Here is a 19550-nt window from a genome sequence, read left to right as displayed (position 1 = left end):
GGGGTCAGCTTCCACATGTTCGCTGAAGGCACCTCTCCGCCACCTCTCCCGATCCCTGCCTTTCCTGGGTGTTGTCAAAATGCTTGTCCGATATCCAGTCTTGGATCTTGGATGAGCCACAATTTCCTCTGGTTAAATATTGGGAAGACTGAAGCCATCATTCTCAACCCCAACACAAACTCCGTATCATTGCCACTAATTGATCCCCCCTCCCCGGCCAGTGTCTCAGGCTAAATCAGATTGTTCGCAACCTCGGAGTCCTACGTGTTCCTGAGCTGAGCTTCTAGCCCCATATCCTCTCCATCACAAAGACAGATGTTACTTCTGCATCTGTAACATTGTCCATCTCTGCCCCTACCTCAGTCCTTCTGCTGCTTAAACTCTCAAAAAATGCCTATCTCACCTCTAAATTCAACTATCCTGATGCTCTCCTGGAGATTTAATATTTAAAGTAACTGACACTGCTGTCTGGGGGTTAACTCTAGCAGCAGTGAGATATGTAGTAATGATTCACATTGCAGAATCCAAACAATAACAAAGATTAAACCTTTTAAGAATATAGTGACTGACATATGCAAGTTAATAAAAATGTTTTTTCTTGTAGGGAGGGCTCAATCTTGAAGTGAGCTTTATAGGTTGGGCAGCCTACATGCATGTTAATATGTTGTTGGTGTTCGGGTCCTCGTGTCAGAGGTAGTTATAAGCCTGGATGAAACAGGGACTAGCATCGAGCTCAAGTTCCAAGACACTGGGAGATAACTCAACTTTCATCAAATCCTGCTTCCTGTTGTATTAGAAGATCATGACTCTTGCAAGTGGTGGCCTGAGGCCATACTGTATGAGGGTTATCTCGTGATAATCTAGACAAGCATCCCTATATACCTGCTCTGAGTATATACACAACAGTACACAGTACCCAGATGTGAAAATCTATTCCCTCAGCTCTGCTATTGGAGATCCCAAGTGAGACAGGTACATAATAGGAAGAACTCTCTTGTGTCAAAGAGAAGGTTACTTGAACCATGTTTATGCAGGGTTTAAGTTTCATTGTTCATGCAGTGATCATTGATATCCCCAACCTTCATTTTGTGTTTATCAGTCCAAACTTTCTGCTCGTCAACCATAGGATTGACATCATACTTTTGATAGGCAGGAGTAACAGGAAAAATAATTGGTCTATATACTGTATAATACAGATTTAATCAAAAACTCCACACAAAAAAACTGTTTACTTTTTTTAAGTGATCTTTGTTTTTGTACTCATCCAAGTCACATAGATCACAAAGAAAAGAACAGCTGAAGGTGGTTATTCAACCAATCTAGCTCATCTTTCCAAAGAGCTGACAGTTGCCCATCACAGCATCCAATTGCCTCTTGACTGAATCCAGAGATGTTTGCCTCCACTACTGTTCCTGGAAGACCATTCCGTTAATTAGGCAAAGAAATGCTTCCTGGCATCTGTCCTGAAGTTGTCATTTACCAATTTGAATAATGCCCTCTCATTGTGCAGTTGTGGTTTAACTTGAAATTTTGCTCAGGATTAACCTTTACTATGGTATTTAATATGTCTCCATAAGATCCCATCTTGTATGCCTTCTTTCAAGGCTGAGGTCCTCGGGAGCCTACTGTCAACAAGGGCAGATATCGATGACGAAGTCCAACACTGCCTTCAGTGTGCCAGTGCAGCCTTCGGTCGCCTGAGGAAGAGAATGTTTGAAGACCAGGTCCTCAAACCCAGCACCAAGCTCATGGTCTACAGAGCAGTAGTGATACCCGCTCTCCTGTATGCTTCAGAGACATCTGCAAATCCATTGGCAGGATAGGCGCTCCAACGTCAGAGTTCTCGCTCAGGCCAACATCCCCAGCATCGAAGCACTGACCATGCTCGATCAGCTCCAATGGACGGGCCACATTGTCCACATGCCCGATACGAGACTCCCAAATAAGCGCTCTACTCGGAGCTCCGACGCGGCAAGAGAGCCCCAGGTGGGCAGGGGAAACGCTTCAAGGACACCCTCAAAGCCTCCTTGGAAAAGTGCAACATCCCCACTGACACCTGGGAATCCCTGGCCCAAGACCGCACAAAGTGGAGGAGAAGCATCCGGGAAGGCGTTGAACACCTTGAGTCTCTTCGCCGGGAGCAAGCGGAAGCCAAGCACAAACAGCGGAAGGAGCGCACGTCAACCCAAGCACCCCACCCACCCACCCCTTCAACCACCGTCTGCCCCACCTGTGACAGAGACTGTAGGTCCCACATTGGACTCATCAGTCACCTGAGAACTCATTTTTCGTGTGGAAGCAAGTCATCCTCGGTTCCGAGGGACTGCCTAAGAGAGAGAGAGAGAGAGAGAGAGACAGCATCCAATTGCCTCTTAACTGAATCCAGAGATGTTTGCCTCCACTACTGTTCCTGGAAGACCATTCCGTTAATTAGGCAAAGAAATGCTTCCTGGCATCTGTCCTGAAGTTGTCATTTATCAATTTAAATAATGCCCTCTCATCTTGCAGTTGTGGTTGAACTTGAAATTTTGCTCAGGATTAACCTTTCCTATGCTATTTAATATGCCCCCATAAGATCCCATCTTATATGCCTCCTTTCAAGGCTGAGGAATCTAATCTTTTTAAACCTTTCCTCATAACTCAATCCTCTGACGCTAGGGATCTAGTTTTACCTCACTCCTGATGTTAACTCTATTGATTTGACTATTTAGCACAACATTATGTTTACTTTGTTAATTACTGCTCTGCGATGACTCGACATAGTCAGTGTAGATCTTGCTACCAATCTAAATGATCTAGTTTCAAAAATGCATTGTAACTGAGCCAAATTTGCGAATGGTATTAAATTGAAGGATGGGAGAGAGCAACAGGGTCTGATGAAACAGCTGAGGAATTACAGAAGGCCCTCGACAATACTTGTAAATGGGCAGAACTATAGAGTTTATGATGACTACCGGATTTCTTTAAACCTCTCCCTTAGCTTGTGCAACACCATTCATTACATTCCCCACTTTCTTCTCCCAGTGTGTAAGATCTTGCACTTATCTGCATTGAATTCCATTTGCCATAGTGCTGCCCATTTGCAAATATTGTCGAGAGCCTTCTGTAATTCCTCAGCTGTTGCACAGACCCGCTTGCTCCCTCCCACTCTCCAATTTAATATCATCAGCATATTTGGCCCAGTTACACTGCATTTCTGAATCTAGATCATTTTATGTAGATCTGAAACAATAGGGGCCACAGAACTGATCCCCGGGGCACTCCACTCAGCAAATCTCCCCAGCCCAACATCACGTCCCTCACTTCCCATTGCTTCTTGTCCATCAGCTAATTTCCATAATGGGCACCCACCCTATGTGAAATAGCTGAACTCTGAAAATACAGGTGGGTTCTGCTGCCTTCGGTTAGAAGACACCTTGGGTGCGCTCCATTTCATTTACGTTCGAGCAGAGGGCTAAGGGGAAAATTGGGCACCATGAATCAAACCTTCATACACATTTACTGAGCACTGAATGATGCATTACAGTTTGAGTTTGCAGCTGTTATGGTAGTGCAGCATTAAAACACTAATCCAGACAGCCTGAATTCAATTTTCCTTGGGAATATTGTAAATCCTAGCCTGGGGCATGAGAAAGAATATTTAATGGAAGAATCCATCTTCAGGAAAGAAAATACCAACAGGGCGGGTCTGGGGCTGAAAATCCTCAGCCCAGCTGGACTGGTTTGTGCCGCAGGTTGGGTGCTGGTGATCTCCACATCTGACCTCGCCAGAGTGTCCAGGGCCAGGATGGGGGTCAACGGATTTAAGTATCTTCAGTGAGTGTCTCGACCAATATAAGTGATCTCAGGCACCAACTGGGGCGGGGGAGGGAGGGGTGGAGGCGCAGGTGGTAAATGCTCGTTGCCTCGATGCCACCAACAGCACTGTGGCTTGGATCTTCAAGTGGGCTCCACTTTCGCTGGTTGTCGGGTTCATCCGGAGGCCAGATCGCTTGGGGGTTAGGGCCTCGGGCGTCAAGGATATCCCTGACCTGAGAATTCCATCCCCTTAGTCCTGCCTTTCTTATTTGTGATGGGTTGGGATGACCAGCTGCTCTGCTCCCTACTGCCCAGGCCCTGTTGGGAATTGACAGCCAGTGGGATTCTGAGCAGGAACCCTACATTTGCTGGTCCCACCAGAAGTCATGACTCAGCTGGGCCACCTGTGCACAATCTGCGCCCCAGATCCATCATTTCTTCTTCTTCCTAGGCAGTCCCTCGGAACCGAGGATGACTTGCTTCCATATTAAAAATGAGCTCGCAGGTGACTGATTAGCCCAATGCGGGACCTACAGTCTCTGTCACAGGTGGGGCAGACGGTGGTTGAAGGGGCGGGTGGGTGGGGTACTTGGGTTGACGTGCGCTCCTTGCGCTGCCTGCACTTGGCTTCCGCTTGCTCCCGGCGAAGAGACTCGAGGTGTTCGGTGCCTTCCCGGATGCTTCTCCTCCACTTTGTGCGGTCTTGGGCCAGGGATTCCCAGGTGTCGGTGGGGATGTTACACTTTTTCAAGGAGGCTTTGAGGGTGTCCTTGAAGCGTTTCCTCTGCCCACCTGGGGCTCTCTTGCCGTGCCGGAGCTCCGAGTAGAGCGCTTGTTTTGGGAGTCTCGTATCGGGCATGCGGACAATGTGACCCGTCCATCGGAGCTGATTGAGCGTGGTCAGAGCTTCGATGCTGGGGATGTTGGCCTGAGCAAGAACACTGACGTTGGTGCGCCTATCCTGCCAATGGATTTGCAGGATCTTGCGGAGGCAGCGTTGGTGGTACCTCTCCAGTGCTTTGAGGTGCCTGCTGTACATGGTCCATGTCTCTGAGGCATACAGCAGGGCAGGTATCACTGCTGCTCTGTAGACCATGAGCTTAGTGCTGGGTTTGAGGTCCTGGTCTTCAAACACTTTCTTCCTCAGGCGACCGAAGGCTGCACTGACACACTGAAGGCAGTGTTGGACTTCGTCGTCGACGTCTGCCCTTGTTGACAGTAGGCTCCCGAGGTATTGAAAGTGGTCCATGTTGTCCAAGGCCTTGTCGTGGATTTTGGTAATCGGGGGGCAGCACTGTGTGGTGGGGGCAGGTTGGTAGAGGACCTTTGTCTTACGGATGTTTAGTGTAAGGCTTTTATTGGAGGATTTTTGGCCTTGTGCTGTCAGTTGACCACAGGGCAGCATTCACAGGAGCCAGAGAACTCAATAGTTCAGCTTGGCTGAGCGCCGTGGCTAAAGAACAAAGCACAATAGTGGGAAGCCCCTCCAGAAGGGAGTAAAAAGAGAGAGGATAGGGAGAATTAGTACAAAGGAGAAAATGCCTTTATAATATTTCTTGTGTCTGGCATGACCCATATCTACATTATGACCCTTGAGTCTGTCTATTTTCTTCTTCAATGGTTAAATGTTTTAAGTCTCTGCATTTATATCCTCTCTAATTGGTTAGTTTCTACTTTCATGATTTTCTAATCACATTCGGCAAAACTTTTCTTCCGAATCTCCAATTTTCTCACCAATTTTTCAGGAAAGAAAAATTCTATCCAGTAACAATGAAGCCAAAACAATCTGCCCAATGGGTAAAGAAATGTTCTCACCAAGATACTTCCCAATTCCTGAGCTCAGATTGAGAGAAAAGCTTTGGATATGGTACTGCTTTAAATGTTGTGAATTCTGATTTGAGTGGTTTATCATATGCCCCTATGAAAACATTGCAAAGATTGTACTGGCACAAACCCAGGACTCCATTTACTCGATTTAGGGAACCGTGCCTGCCTGTTCACCATTCCAAGCGTTCAAATGGGTGTCTTTTTGATTTTGTATCCTTTGTAAATCAATCCACATCTCCAACCCCTAGCCCCCCGCTCTCCACAGACCCCAAACCTCAACACAGCATCCACTCTCACCGTAACTTGACCTTGCATTCAAGCAGACCCCAACCCAACCTGACCCCACTGTCAGCCAGAAGGCCAGCAGATAAGCTGCACGATCAGCCGTTCCAGTGCCAGCTGATCTGCTGATAGGTGCTTATTCCACCGGAGCAAGCAGAGATGTGACTTTCAACAGAACAAGCTCCTACTGGCAAGAATGCTGATGCTGGAATGTTGACCTTGCTATCTGATCGTCCAGCATGTCCAAGCAACCGTTGGGTTCTATCAGAGAGGAGGGTCGGCTATTGCATTGGAGAGAAATTATGTGTAAAAGGCAATTGTGTGTAACCAGCAACACCTCCGATGATGTCTATGTGTTGATCATTGATTTCCCTCCCCCGCATTGTTTTCTGGCTAGAAAGCAATGGCTCCTCTTAAAGGCAAATATTTATGGTATACCAGAAGCTGCAGAACCTGCAAATAATACAAGTCATACTTGCAGCAGTATCAGAAATCTAGGTACATTACATACATATTTGTCAAAAGAGACTATGCAGGATGCTTACTAGAGCTGCTCCCGCTTTGCCCCGTAACTTTGCCGGAAGTGCGGCGGAAACCCGGCTTGCACAAAAGTTAAGGCGACGGAGCGGGAGCAGCTTCGAGGAAAATCCCGACCGATGAGGTGAATGTGAGATTCCAGAGGGAGAATCATATCAATTTACATCCAACAATATGATACAGTATATTTATTTACAATAGGTCACTCTCCTGTGGTGTAGCACATGGGGAGGGGGGAGGCTCAAAACCAAGTGTGGTCTTCAGGTGAAGCACAGTTGGAGGGTGGGTGAATAATCGGAATCAAGGTGAGCAGACCTAAGATTTTTAATTTCCAGATAGGTAAATGAATTAAAATATTTATATATTCAATCCCCTTTTTAAAGCCCCACATCTGTGCTTATTTTCATGTAATACTTTTATTTGATATTGTTTGAGATGACTTAGCAGGGGATGGGGTGGGGTTGGGATGGCTAGGGGATAGGGAATTCCCACATCAGTAATTTCCTTAGCTCCAGCCTGGGGTATCCTTGGCGACTGGTATTTAGGGTCTAAGACCCCCAATATAAAGATGGCATCACTGGGTGAATCAGCTCTCCATGCAATGGGGTCAATGTGCCCCCTCAAAACTGCCCTTGTACTGGTGGCACCAACACAGCAAAGAGTAGCCAGCCAGCGTTGTCTCTCCTCTCCCCTCTGCTCCGGCTGGGCACTTGGAATGTGGCCACTGTGGCAACTGACACCCCCTAGTAATATGGGTGCAATCTCCCCAAACTCTGGATATTCTGACAGCAAGTCAGTCATGGCACTTATGCTGGGATTGACTGCAAGCAGATTTTTGTATTCATAGTGTACAAGCATATTAAGTGTGCATTGAAACCATGTACCTTAAAACCAATTCTGGGATCGCATTGGAATAGACATAAGCAATAATATCATTTGTCGTTGCCAACTTCAATCTCCCCACTAATGCACATAACAGGATTACATCAGCTTTACTAGGTTCTGCAAAAACAATGCAGATAATTTCACGTCCAGTGGTAAAATCCTGAGCAAGTACATAACGTGAAAGTCACAGAATGGGATGGCAAAAAAGTCTAGTGACAGAGCATCGAGACAGTCCAGTGACAGAGCATGTTCATTACTGATGTAATGCATCATGGGTCGGTAGGATGGAGGCTTTTGAATCCATTTTCCTCCATCTCGGATGAGCTGTCACAGAGAGGTGGTCCCTACAGAGACAGGTAATATTGGAGGATATGTTACCCCAAGTTCTCGTGTGCTTCCAAGTGGCAGGTGACAGGACGTATAGCCAGAGGTTTGGCAGCAGGCCACACAACAAGTGGGGGAACAGTGCAAAAACAGCAGGAAATCTCAATAAAGGGGAGAAAAATCTAACTTTAAAAAACTCAGCAAGACATAAGTTAATTATCTAGTTCTAAAATGTGCATCATAAAACAATTCAAGATGCAGTTAGGAAAAAAAACCTAAATAAATGATTATTCAAATTGCAAGATAAGCTGCCTCCCGGTTAAACAGTTTATATGGTTGAATGTGGGGAAAAATTTTTAAATGAGCAAATGAAGTGTATTGGCTTTCAATTGGATCAAGGCCTGTCTGTATAGCAGGTAGAAATTCTGTCGGTTAATCGGCGAGCCATCAATATAATCTACTCTGGACACTGTTCTCTATTTGTCCGTGGTTTTGTGCTAACAGTGTTACCAACACTAAAAATGTCAATCCAACAGTGTTCATATTAAATTAAATACAGTCTCTCACTATAAGCCTTTCTACCATCTACAAGGCACAAGTCAAGAGTGTGATGGAATACTCTCCACTTGCCTGGATGAGTGCAGCTCCAACAACACTCAAGAAGCTCGACACCATCCAGGACAAAGCAGCCCGCTTGATTGACACCCCATCCACCACCTTAAACATTCACCCCCTCCACCGCTGGCGTACCGTGGCTGCAGTGTGTACCATCTACAAGATGCACTGCAGCAACTCACCAAGGCTTCTTCAGCAGCACCTCCCAAACCCGCAACCTCTTCCACCTAGAAGGACAAGGGCAGCAGGTGCATGGGAACACCACCACCTCCAAGTTCCCCTCCAAGTCAGACACCATCCTCACTTAGAATTATATCGCCGATCCTTCATCATCGCTGGGTCAAAATCCTGGAACTCCCTCCCTAACAGCACTGTGGGAGTACCATCACCACACGGACTGCAGCGATTCAAGAAGGCGACTCACCACCACCTTCTCAAGGGCAATTAGGGATGAGCAATAAATGCTGGCCTTGCCAGCGACGCCCACATCCCGTATACGAATAAAAAAAAAGAACTAAACACTGAGACTGTAAGAATTGCGCAGTTGGTCACTCTTTAGTTATTCCACTGCTGATCTAACAGAAGTTTTTTTTTGAAGAGTTTGTAGTTTTAAGATGCACTGGGGCAGAATTTCCCTTTTCGTTCTTGTGTGTATACCATTGCCTGACGAGAGTAGATTACAACAGTGACTACACTTCAAAAGTACTCGACTGGCTGTAAAGCGCTTTGGGACATTCTGAGGTCTTTCTTTCCTCAGATAAAGGAAAATCAGGCAGGGAGAACGTCTGTAATGGAGCCCAGCTGATTTTTCACCCATTAATTTAATAAACTGTGAATGACTTTGTTTCTGCTGCACCTTTCAATCTGGCCCCAATTTAGTATGTATGGCAAGTGCCTGCCTGTGCAGAGGGACTTTTCCTGGGACCCCACACGAATGAAGGTGGGATTTCTGAGCACTTCTGCAACGACTTAAACTGTGGCAGCAGCAAGATGTTGAATGACTTTTTACTCCATCTACACTGCACTGACAGATAAGACGATAGATTTCGAAGTGCAAATAAAATTGCAGACTTTATTGTTGCATAAAAAGTGCACAAACAAGGAAAGGGAGTGCAGTTTTACTTGTATTAAAGCGTGACAAATCACAAGGTTGCAAGCACAGTGAACTGAGATATTTTGTGCAGTAATGACTCAGCATCTTCCAATTTTTTTAATCGCTTGCATTTTACACTGAGAAGCAACAGTGAGCTTCCCTTATAAACAACCTCAGTACATTGTAAATGCAGTGGCGATTTAGCTAGCTGAAGTCTTATTTAAGATTGTCCCTCATGATCTATAAATAAAATTGATTAAATGAAAGAAAACTTTTCAAATTCACATCAGTGAATTCTTTGAATTAATCTTCTGACGAAAGGTCATCGAGCTGAAACGTTAACTCTGTTTCTCTCTCCACAGATGCTGCCTGACCTGCTGAGTGTTCCCAGCATTTTCTGTTTTTACTTCCGGTTTCCAGCATCCGCAGCATTTTGCTCTTGTCTCTGAATTAACCGCCCACTTCATATGGACTGAAGGAAAGGCGTTTAAAGAATTACACTGTTTCTCATCCAGAAGGATCATAGCATATTTGCAGATGGTGCCCTTGAAGTGCTGATGCATGCAGTGAGCCACAGGAGATTTACCCTCATTGACACTTATGAGAACCATCTCCTTGGAGGGAATAACTGGCAGAGTGATTGTTCTCCACAACACTTGGAGAATCTGGCTGGAAACGAGGAAGAAAATGGCAGAGCTGAGTAAAGGTGCCACAGTAACGGTACCTGGTAGACTTCTGCAACAAGCTTCTGTGCCAAATATGTCCGTCACAAAGTGTGTCCTTGGAACCTGTTATCCTCGTTCTGTTCAGCCCTCCAGTGGTGTCATGCAGCCATACAGCTATTTGAATGTTTGACATATATGACCTTACAGCAGCGTAGCATATATTTTTATGAATTTGCAGAGCTATGGGGAAAGAGCGGGGAAGTGGGACTAATTGGATAGCTCTTTCAAAGAGCCGGCTCAGGCACGATGGACCAAATGGCCTCCTTCTATGCTGTAAGATTCTATGATTTTATTTATATATATAATATTAGACCTGTTTTCACATTAAAAACTTAAAGGTGCATCAAACAAGAGATCCTGCCAACACACCCTAGCTTCTTCTTCTTATCGTGTCCACGGACAGTCTATACATAGCCCAGCCAGAACTGGACACATTTTTGTGCCTTGTTGTTGAATTCAGCAAGATCTGCAACAGTGCAGGGTTCCTCTAACGATGGGCATTGCAGGAGATGTTGCATAGTCTGTGCCTCAGTTCCACATTCACAAGTTGTCGGGCTGGTTGAATATCCCCATTTGCTTAGTGACACCTTTGAGCAACCTACACCGGTCCTAAGTCTGTTAAGGCACTTCCAGGTTGCTCAGTTGCAATTAGCTCCTGGGTGAAGGCTTTCATCAAGTAAAATTTCCATCGCTGGGGGTTGTTCAAGACTGGCGAGCCGGTCTTTCCACAAGGCGATGCGGGCTTCAGATGAGGTTGATTGTAATGGAACAACACTGTTCATGGAGCTCTTTCTTGACTTTAGGCGGCTGGGTGTAGGTGTATGACAATGCAGAGGGTGTCTCTCATCTGATGTTTGACGGAGTCGCTCTTTCTTACTGCATGATGCATTCTCAATTACTGACACACAGGAGCTCTGTAGGATGACCACGTGGATGTGATCAGTAACCCCCTGCATTTTGTGTGGAGTGGTGACATTGGCCAACTGTGTCATGTTGCTGCTGTTATTCAGTGGGAAAGGAAATGGAAGTCTGGCTCTCCCGAACAATGTACGTCTCACTTGGTTGGTACAAGAGAGGATGGCAAATCACCTGATGCTGGTGGCAGATGACCCCGATACCAGGCAGGTGGCAGAAGCACAACAGTTGTTCGAGGAGGGCTGATTGGGCGCTCTAGGAGAGAAACGGGAAATCGCAAGCGCACAGTGCCTGGTTTAGGATTCATTCATTTAGAAGCTGCATGCCTGCAATTCCCGACTAATATTCCGTGCAAGCGTCATTCCTCGCTGGGAGTGCCTAATCAGGGAATCGGCCCTCGACTGCCTGTGGAGGCAGTTTCTTCAGTCTTTATCGGGTAGGTGTACCAGAACCAATTTGTGACATAATGGCAGCTGTGAATAGTTCAGTTGACCTTCCTCAATGTTGCCGTATGCCCAATTTCGATGAGAGCATTAAATGCTGGACAGGACCTCCGCCCTAAGAAAATGAAAAATTGAGAGCAGCATTGCAACACCTTCATTGATACTAAGTGTACATGTCTAACGAAACTCTCTCACAGAAAGTACTCTGACAACCAATACGAATTGGAAAACTGCAAGGTGCGCGTTATGACCAGGGACCCAGTGAAATCGGAAAGGCAAGGTTTTCGCTCTCCCACATGTGTCAGCAAGAACATTTCTGCTGATTGGAAAATCTAGCCTTTACATTTAATATTTTACTTAGTGTATCAAAAAAATTGTAATTATAAGAAAAGCCCTATGTTTTGCAGTCATATATATTCTGGTATGTAATATCTAAGGAACTCCATTTTGAAAGGGGCCCAATGGCGGGTGTCCAAAGTGCTCGCCTGTTTCAGGCAATCGGCCCCTTTTAATGTGGAAATCGGGGTCCTGTGACATAAATAGGACCCCAATCGGCATTTTAGGTATGAACTAGTTGGATTGTGTGGCAGGCAGGCTCCGACCAGTTCCATGGGCGAAAAAGCTCGCCAAAGGTAAGTGTCGAATTATTTTTGTGCGCCCCGGAGGAGCATTCTGTGTGCCGCTGCTGCCCCGGGATCCCCAACCTTCGCGATCGCAAACCCCCCCGCACCCCCCCACCCCCCCCAACTTACCGTGCTGGCGATTGCCCTGGCCTGATCTTGAAGCTTCAATCCAGCGAGCCTGTTTGGCTTCCTGCAGCTCGCCTGCCAAATTTAAATGAAGCCGGGCTATCAAAATTGCGGGGGGGTCTCGCTGCCGCTGGAATGGGAGATGACCAGCTGACTAATGCACTCCGCCAATCAGTTGCCCAAAGGTCAAACTCGACCGTCAAATTTCTGATTACTATTTTATTTTTGAACCAGAAGATTAAGAACATAAGAAGATAAGAATTAGGAGCAGGACTAGGCCATATGGCCCCTCAAGCCTGCTCCACCATTCAATAAGATCATGGCTGATCTTCTACCTCAACTCCACTTTCCCGCCCTATCCCCATATCGCTTGGTTCCCCTAGAGTTCAAAAATCTATCGATCTCATTCTTGAATATACTTAACGACTGAGCACCCAGAGCCCTTTGGGGTAGAGAATTCCAAAGGTTCACAACCCTTTGAGTGAAGAAATTTCTCCTCATCTCAGTCCTAAATGGCCGACCCCTTATTCTGAGACTGTGACCCCTGGTTCTAGACTCCCCAGCCAGGGGAAACATCCTCTCAGCATCTACCCTGTCAAGCTCTCTAAGAATTTAATATGTTTCAATGAGATATGTGATTTGTTCACAGCTGATTGAATTTAGGAACGTATATAAAGAAAAATGAAATTTGGCTATTTATTTGACATATCAGCTACCTATGATGCATGATTTCAGTTAACAACAATCTCTCTTCGGTTGCATATTGATATCAATTGCAGGGCAGTAGTACTGGTCAATGGTTTGCATTTTGGTCTAAGAGTAAAATAAAATGGATTATTCGCTAAAGGGCAAATCATAACAATATGGTTAATAGATGGATGCATTTCAGTATATTTTAAAGCAATCTGGTGATTATTTCTGATACTTTTATTTAGGTTGTGATTTAGGGGTTTTTTTGGGCCCACAAATAATTTCTTTCTGTGGAGTCAGTTCTCATTCCTGACTCAATTAATCACAGATGCATTTATTACAGTCGCATAGGACAAAAGAAATCAATCACTGAGAGTGTGGTAAGGTGAAGGCCAAGGATATTACTCCACAGGAATTACTACGCCACTCACAGGCTGAAAATTGCTGGTGTCATTTATTTGACATATCAGCCATCCCATGATATCAGTTTGCAGCAGTCTCTTTGTTTGCTGCCTGCTGATTCCAATTAATGGGCAACAATCACAATATGCTCGTCATAATAACATGGCTTTCAATAGGAGCATTTCCCAGTTGCCGTGTAGCATCTACTAAGCATTTTGGAGCTATCGCAAGCAGCTTTCATCACTACTAAAGTGTCTGATGCTGGCTAAAATCCATAGTGTGTTTAGAATGTAGGGTAGACCATAGCACAACCAAAGCAGGAAAAGGTCTCCCCTGTACTTGTCTATTTGCTAGAAGAAATTCAATGAAAAATTAACGTGGAAAAGTCTTCCTAACGAGCACTGTGACAAAATCTGGGGACAACAGCGGTTAAAGGAGGTCCTGGAGGTAGGGTCGCCAACCCTCCACTATTGTCCCGGAGTCACCTGGAATGAAAGATTCATCTCCAGGACACTTCTACGAACAACCCAGGAGAAAAAAAATTGTTTTTTTTTTTTCATTATCTTTGAACACTTTCATTTATTAGTCATAAAAATATTGGAGATGGGATAAATGGGCTGTTTGACCGACCGTCAAGAATCATCCAATTAGGTAACAAAGAGCCTGTTTGTTTTCCAATTGGCCTAAGAAGGTGGTGCACCACAAGGATGGACATGTCGGGGGGGGGGGCCAGTGGTGGGAGCGTGGGGGCGGGGCTGTTGGAGGCAGGAGGTCATGTGATGAAACATTCAGGAATACGGTCAACCAGAGTTAGCAACCCTACCTGCAGGATGAAGAGGAAGGTGCACGAGTGATTCAGAGGGAGCCGGGCAGAGGAGCAGCAACACAATGAGAAAGATGTAGAGGACAATATGCCAGTTGCAAGAGACATTCGGGCCAATCCACTATGTTGTCAGTTTTCAGTTGTCAGGATGGCCGAGTGGTCTAAGGTGCCAGATTCAAGGGCTACTAATCCTTACCTTGCAAAAAGTTGGTGAATTCTGCTCCCTTTCTAGGGGTGTGGGTTTAAATCCAACTTCTGACATTAGCTTTTGCCGGCATGGACTCATTGGGCCAAATGGCCTGTTTCTGTGCTGTATATATGATATGGGAAGGTTGAATAATGTTACATTACCCAGTTTCCCCAGAGGTATTCTAAAATACTTCTATTAATAATAAAAATGAATCGCAAAACACCAATTTTTCAATGACATAGTCGCTTTTGTAACTTTATGAAAAATCAATTTAGTATTTAAAAGTGTTCTAATGTTCTAATAACAAGGTGAGAATGATTCTGACTTAAGTATGGTATCTATCGTAACTTTAAGAAATACTTAAAGATAAATCACAGAGGTAGCTGTTGGAGACCTAAGAAATCTGGTGTGCCCCCCCACCAGCAGCAGGCCTTACAAGCAGTAAGTGTGGGTTAAAAAATTCACATACCTAATGTGTGGGGAGGCTGACTTTCTGATAGGCAATGTCAGGGCAAATAATTAGGCTGTGCTATTGGCGTGGCAGCCTCATTTAAATATTAAAATTGTTTTATAAGGTTTGCATCTCCAACTTTTTCTTTATTGGGTGACCAGAGCACGTGCCTAACCCATAAAAACTGGGTGTATGGAAGTATTCGGATCGTCTTAAAGGGAGAAGATAGGCTTTTTTTTAAAAGTGTTTTCCTGTACCATTTGCTGCATTTTGCTCCGTGCATTCATTGGTTTTGCTGCATGTCCTATTTTTTTCCCCTGCCAATATATTTCTTCTTTAATCTACTGATTACTGCCAATGAATGTGGCAACCTACAAAAAGGTGATGATGGATGGGTGTTCCCTTGGAGGTTCCAAACATACTGCATCAGCGGAGCTTGTGAGCAGCCAATAAATGCAGTGCAATGGCCCCTGAGGCGTTTTGGTCATATTTGCCACTACCCTGGAACCCTGACCTGGACAGGTCAGAGAAGGCCTGTACTCGGCACGTCTGTGTCACAAGACCGCCCTCTGCTGCGGGCTGGTTTACAACATCTGAATCAGGGACGGCTCCTCCCGTGGAAGTTGACACAGTGCAAATCTTCCAAGCCAACCCAGGAGATGTCTGCCACACCAGGCAGTCTGCAGCAAGGTGACCACTGCTTTGCTTGCAAGGGGCAATGCTTTCATCACAAATGGTATGCACATGGGCATCAGACTTCTTCATAGCAACCCTATGGCCTTCATGAAGAGGAAAAGCTCTTCATATCAATTCCATGACCAATTAGTGGCCTTTAAGCCATGCTTCCTTCATTGTGCAGCCTTCCATGCTGCCCACGTTATTTGAAGGAGAAGAAACACTGGGTGGAACAGGGCCAACTTCTCTACCCGTGGCTGTTGACCCCACTGAGAAACCCCCTAACAGCAGAGATGTTTCAGCTGCCACCTCTACCTTCAAGAAAAGTGTTCTGTGTATTATGGGAAAACAATGAAAAGGTGTGTAGAAATGGGTGTGCACAATGTTTGAAATGTTATTTCCCAGAAGGTGTGCCATGTTTGATGGGAACCCACAAGAAAGATATGCAAAAGTGAGCAGCACATTCGCCTTGCTCCTGATAACAAACTCTTCCTCATCTACAGCAAGGTAGAGGGAGCATCTACACCATTAACAATTTTGCTCCATGCAGCTTGCACTTGTGCATTTTCTGAGGGGGACCTTCAGCCCCCAAAGAGGGCCACCTTCCTTTGGTGCACTCGCTGCAGCAGGACCTCTATCTCCATAACATCAAAGGGAGCAGTTTCACCAGGTGTCTCTGCTGTGCCAGTGTGAACGACGAGTCAACTTTACTGCCTCTTCCACAACTTCCGCTCTTTATGATGAGCTGCAGCTTTTTAAGAGCTGCTGCCTCTCCAGATTTTACACTGCGCTGCCAAGTGTGCTCCAGGCCAGGTTCTCCTGTGCATCCGGCCTATTCAAATTCGGAGGCAAGTCTGAGATTGCAAAGGGAACAGTCATGATATCTTCATTGTGCAGCCTTGCATTGTAAAATTCGGCATGGCCTAACCCCGTACCACGGGCATGTGGACCACAATTTTGTTTGGGATCGCAAAATCAGGCCTTTTATCTTTGCCTCGGTTACATATTGAAGATCCGTTGCCAAGGGAGCAATCAGCATGCCAAGCACTTTATCATCTTCTGGACTGTGCTAGAGAAGAATAGAATAATAGAATCATAGCATTGTTACAGCACAGAAGAAGGCCATTTGGCCTGTTGAGCCCGTGCTGGTTCTCTGCAAGAGCACCTCAGCGAGTCCCATTCCCCTGCCCTTTCCCCGTAGCCCTGCAAATGTTTTCTTTTGTCCAACTCCCTTTTGAAAGCCACGATTGAGTCTGACTCCACCACCCTTTCAGGCAGTGCATTCCAAATCCTAACCACTCGCTGAGTAAAAAAGTTTTTCCTCATGTCGCCTTATGTTCTTTTGCCAATCACCTTAAATCTGTGTCCTCTGGTTCCCGACTCCTCTGCCAACAGGAACAGTTTCTCTCTACTCTGTCCAGACCCCTCATGATTACGGTGGCATAGTAGTTAGCACTGTTGCCTCACAGCGCCAGGGACCCGGGTTCGAATCCGGCCTCGGGCGACTGTCTGTGTGGAGTTTGCACATTCTCCCCGTGTTTGCGTGGGTTTTCTCCGGGTGCTCCGGTTTCCTCCCACAGTCCAAAGATGTGCGGGTTAGGTTGATTGGCCATGATAAATTGACCCTTAGTGTTAGGGGGATTAAATACGTGGGGTTACGGGGATCGGGTGGGATATGTGTCGGTGCAGGCTCGATGGGCCGAAATGGCCTCTATCTGCACTGTGGGGTTTCTGTGATTCTGTGATTTTGAACAACTCTATCAAATCTCCTCTCAACCTTTTCTACTCTAAGGAGAACAACCCCAGCTTCTCCAGTCTATGTAACTGAAGTCCCTCATCCCTGGAATCATTCTCGTAAATCTTTTCTGCACCCTCTCTAAGGCCTTCACGTCCTTCCTAAAGTGTGGTGCCCTGAATTGAACACAATACTCCAGTTGAGGCCGAACCAGTGTTTTATACAAGTTCATCATAATTTCCACGCTTTTGTACTGTATTCTCTGTTCATGAAGCCCAGGATCCTGTAAGCTTTTTTTAACTGCTTTCTCAACCTGCCCTGCCACCTTCAACGATTTGTGCACATATACCCCTTGGTCTCTCAATTCATGCACCCCCTTTAGGATTGTACCCTTTAATTTATATTTCCTCTTCTCATTCTTTCTACCAGAATGTATCATTTCGCATTTTTCTGGGTTGAATTTCATCTGCCAATAATATAGAGTAATAACTTTATGCATGGCCAGAAGCTTAAAAAATATAAGTAAATCTGGTGTCGTACAGTGTAGGAAATTTGTACAACAGTCCAACACGGGTTATTTTTAAATAAAAATACATAATTGCATTGGCCGGGAATCGAACCCGGGCCTCCCGCGTGGCAGGCGAGAATTCTACCACTGAACCACCAATGCAAGAGATATCTACATCACCTCCTTCTTTACCCATATCAGGAACTTCACAGGAACTTTTCATTCCCCAACCCTCCGACACTCTAAAGTTACTAACTCAGCACTCTGATTTTCTGAATTCTATTTTACGCAAAAGATCAACATAAGCACATTTCGCTGTCTCTACAGTGCACCAAAATATTGGTTTTCATCTCTGTATTGGTCCAATAAAGTTGTTGCAGAACGCCGATATTTAACACACCAGGAGCTGGACTGGGTGCAGCTGTAACCTGAACCCGAAGGCCTTTTGCCTGTGATGACGTGACAAGCGCTCAGCTTCAGCTTGCAAACCACAATAAACCTACAACATGAATCCCACACAACATCAGTCCCACTGCATCACCAAACTGCAGGTAGATTAATGGCAGCAAACAGTGACTTGCAAATGGTTGCCGGATACATGTTTGAGTCCGGTAATAATGATACAGATGTGCTAATAGACGAGGTGATATTTTTTTCAGGCAGTGGACTTGCTGAAATTGGCCAGACGTGTATTTATCAGCACAGAATAATGGACGGAGTGATAGTCTGGGGTGAAAACGGTCTGCGGGCATATTCGCAGTAATTTATGGTGCTTCCTGAACTAAATTATCTCAATCCTTTTGCACAGGGGGAAATGATTTGAACGAATTGCCTTTTGTTTTAGACGCTCTTAGGGATGAAACTGAGCTTCAAGGGAATGTGCATTGAAGCGGATTTCAAAATGACCAAAACGTACACTGGCATTCTTTTGTGGATTAGAACCCTGGAGGATCGTAAACCCAGAATGCAAAAAAACTGCTTCATTTTCAGCCATTTGAAATAACATTCCTGCATAATTTAAAGTGCTAATGGATAAAATTAGAGAATATTGACCATATTAAATTAATCCTAAAAATATCTATATAGATTTCCTATTATAATGTTTATCCGGGTGCTCCGGTTTCCTCCCACAGTCCAAAGATGTGCGGGTTAGGTTGATTGGCTATGATAAATTGACCCTTAGTGTTAGGGGGATTAAATACGTGGGGTTACGGGGATCGGGTGGGATATGTGTCGGTGCAGGCTCGATGGGCCGAAATGGCCTCTATCTGCATTGTGGGGATTCTGTGATTCTGTGATTCTGTGAATATACAACTACCGTGGCTAAATTTACATAAACCAAGCCGTTCTATAGGTAAAAGCTGTTGACCCTGTATAATTACTGGGGTCAGCGTGAAAGAAAGACTTGCATTTATATAGCGCCTTTCACGACCACTGGACGTCTCAAAGCGCTTTACAGCCAATGAAGTACTTTTGGAGTGTAGTCACTGTTGTAATGTGGGAAACACAGCAGCCAATTTGTGCACAGCAAGCTTCCACAAACAGCAAGGTGATAATGACCAGAATGAGTTGAGTAATGCAAGCAAGGTCCAGCCATTGCAAATTCCTCTGATTAGGACCTCACCCTTTTGGAATTTGGGTGTGTCAGAGGCTTTAAATGCCTGCCGCAGCTTAAAGGGGCAAACATCCTCAGGAGAGTCGGAGAGGTGAAACAGAAATGGCCCAAAAAGGTGAGTTCAGAATGATTTCTGTGGGGCCAGCAGCAGCAGCAGGAGTGCTCCTCTGGACTCCACAAGAATACACTGCTGGGCCAGACTCACCCCACTTAACAACTGGTTCCCCCTCCCCACCCACCCCATCAACTTTAACCCACCTGCATGCAT

General features: G+C 45.4%; 1 non-coding gene across 1 annotated transcript; it reads right to left on the bottom strand.

Annotated features, from left to right (window-relative positions):
* Positions 1 to 17758: 17758 nt before the first annotated feature.
* Positions 17759 to 17829, bottom strand: trnag-gcc (transfer RNA glycine (anticodon GCC)). The gene has a single exon. It is a non-coding gene; the product is annotated as a tRNA-Gly (tRNA).
* Between the last annotated feature and the right edge of the window lie 1721 nt (positions 17830 to 19550).

The sequence above is a fragment of the Somniosus microcephalus genome, chromosome 7 (genome assembly GCF_052327205.1).
Source record: "Somniosus microcephalus isolate GS21.2 chromosome 7, FLI_Smic_1.0, whole genome shotgun sequence".
In the NCBI taxonomy this organism is placed as follows: Eukaryota; Metazoa; Chordata; class Chondrichthyes; order Squaliformes; family Somniosidae; genus Somniosus; species Somniosus microcephalus.
The sequence above is the reverse complement of the archived record's forward strand: the minus strand, read 5'-3'. Positions and strand labels throughout refer to the sequence as shown.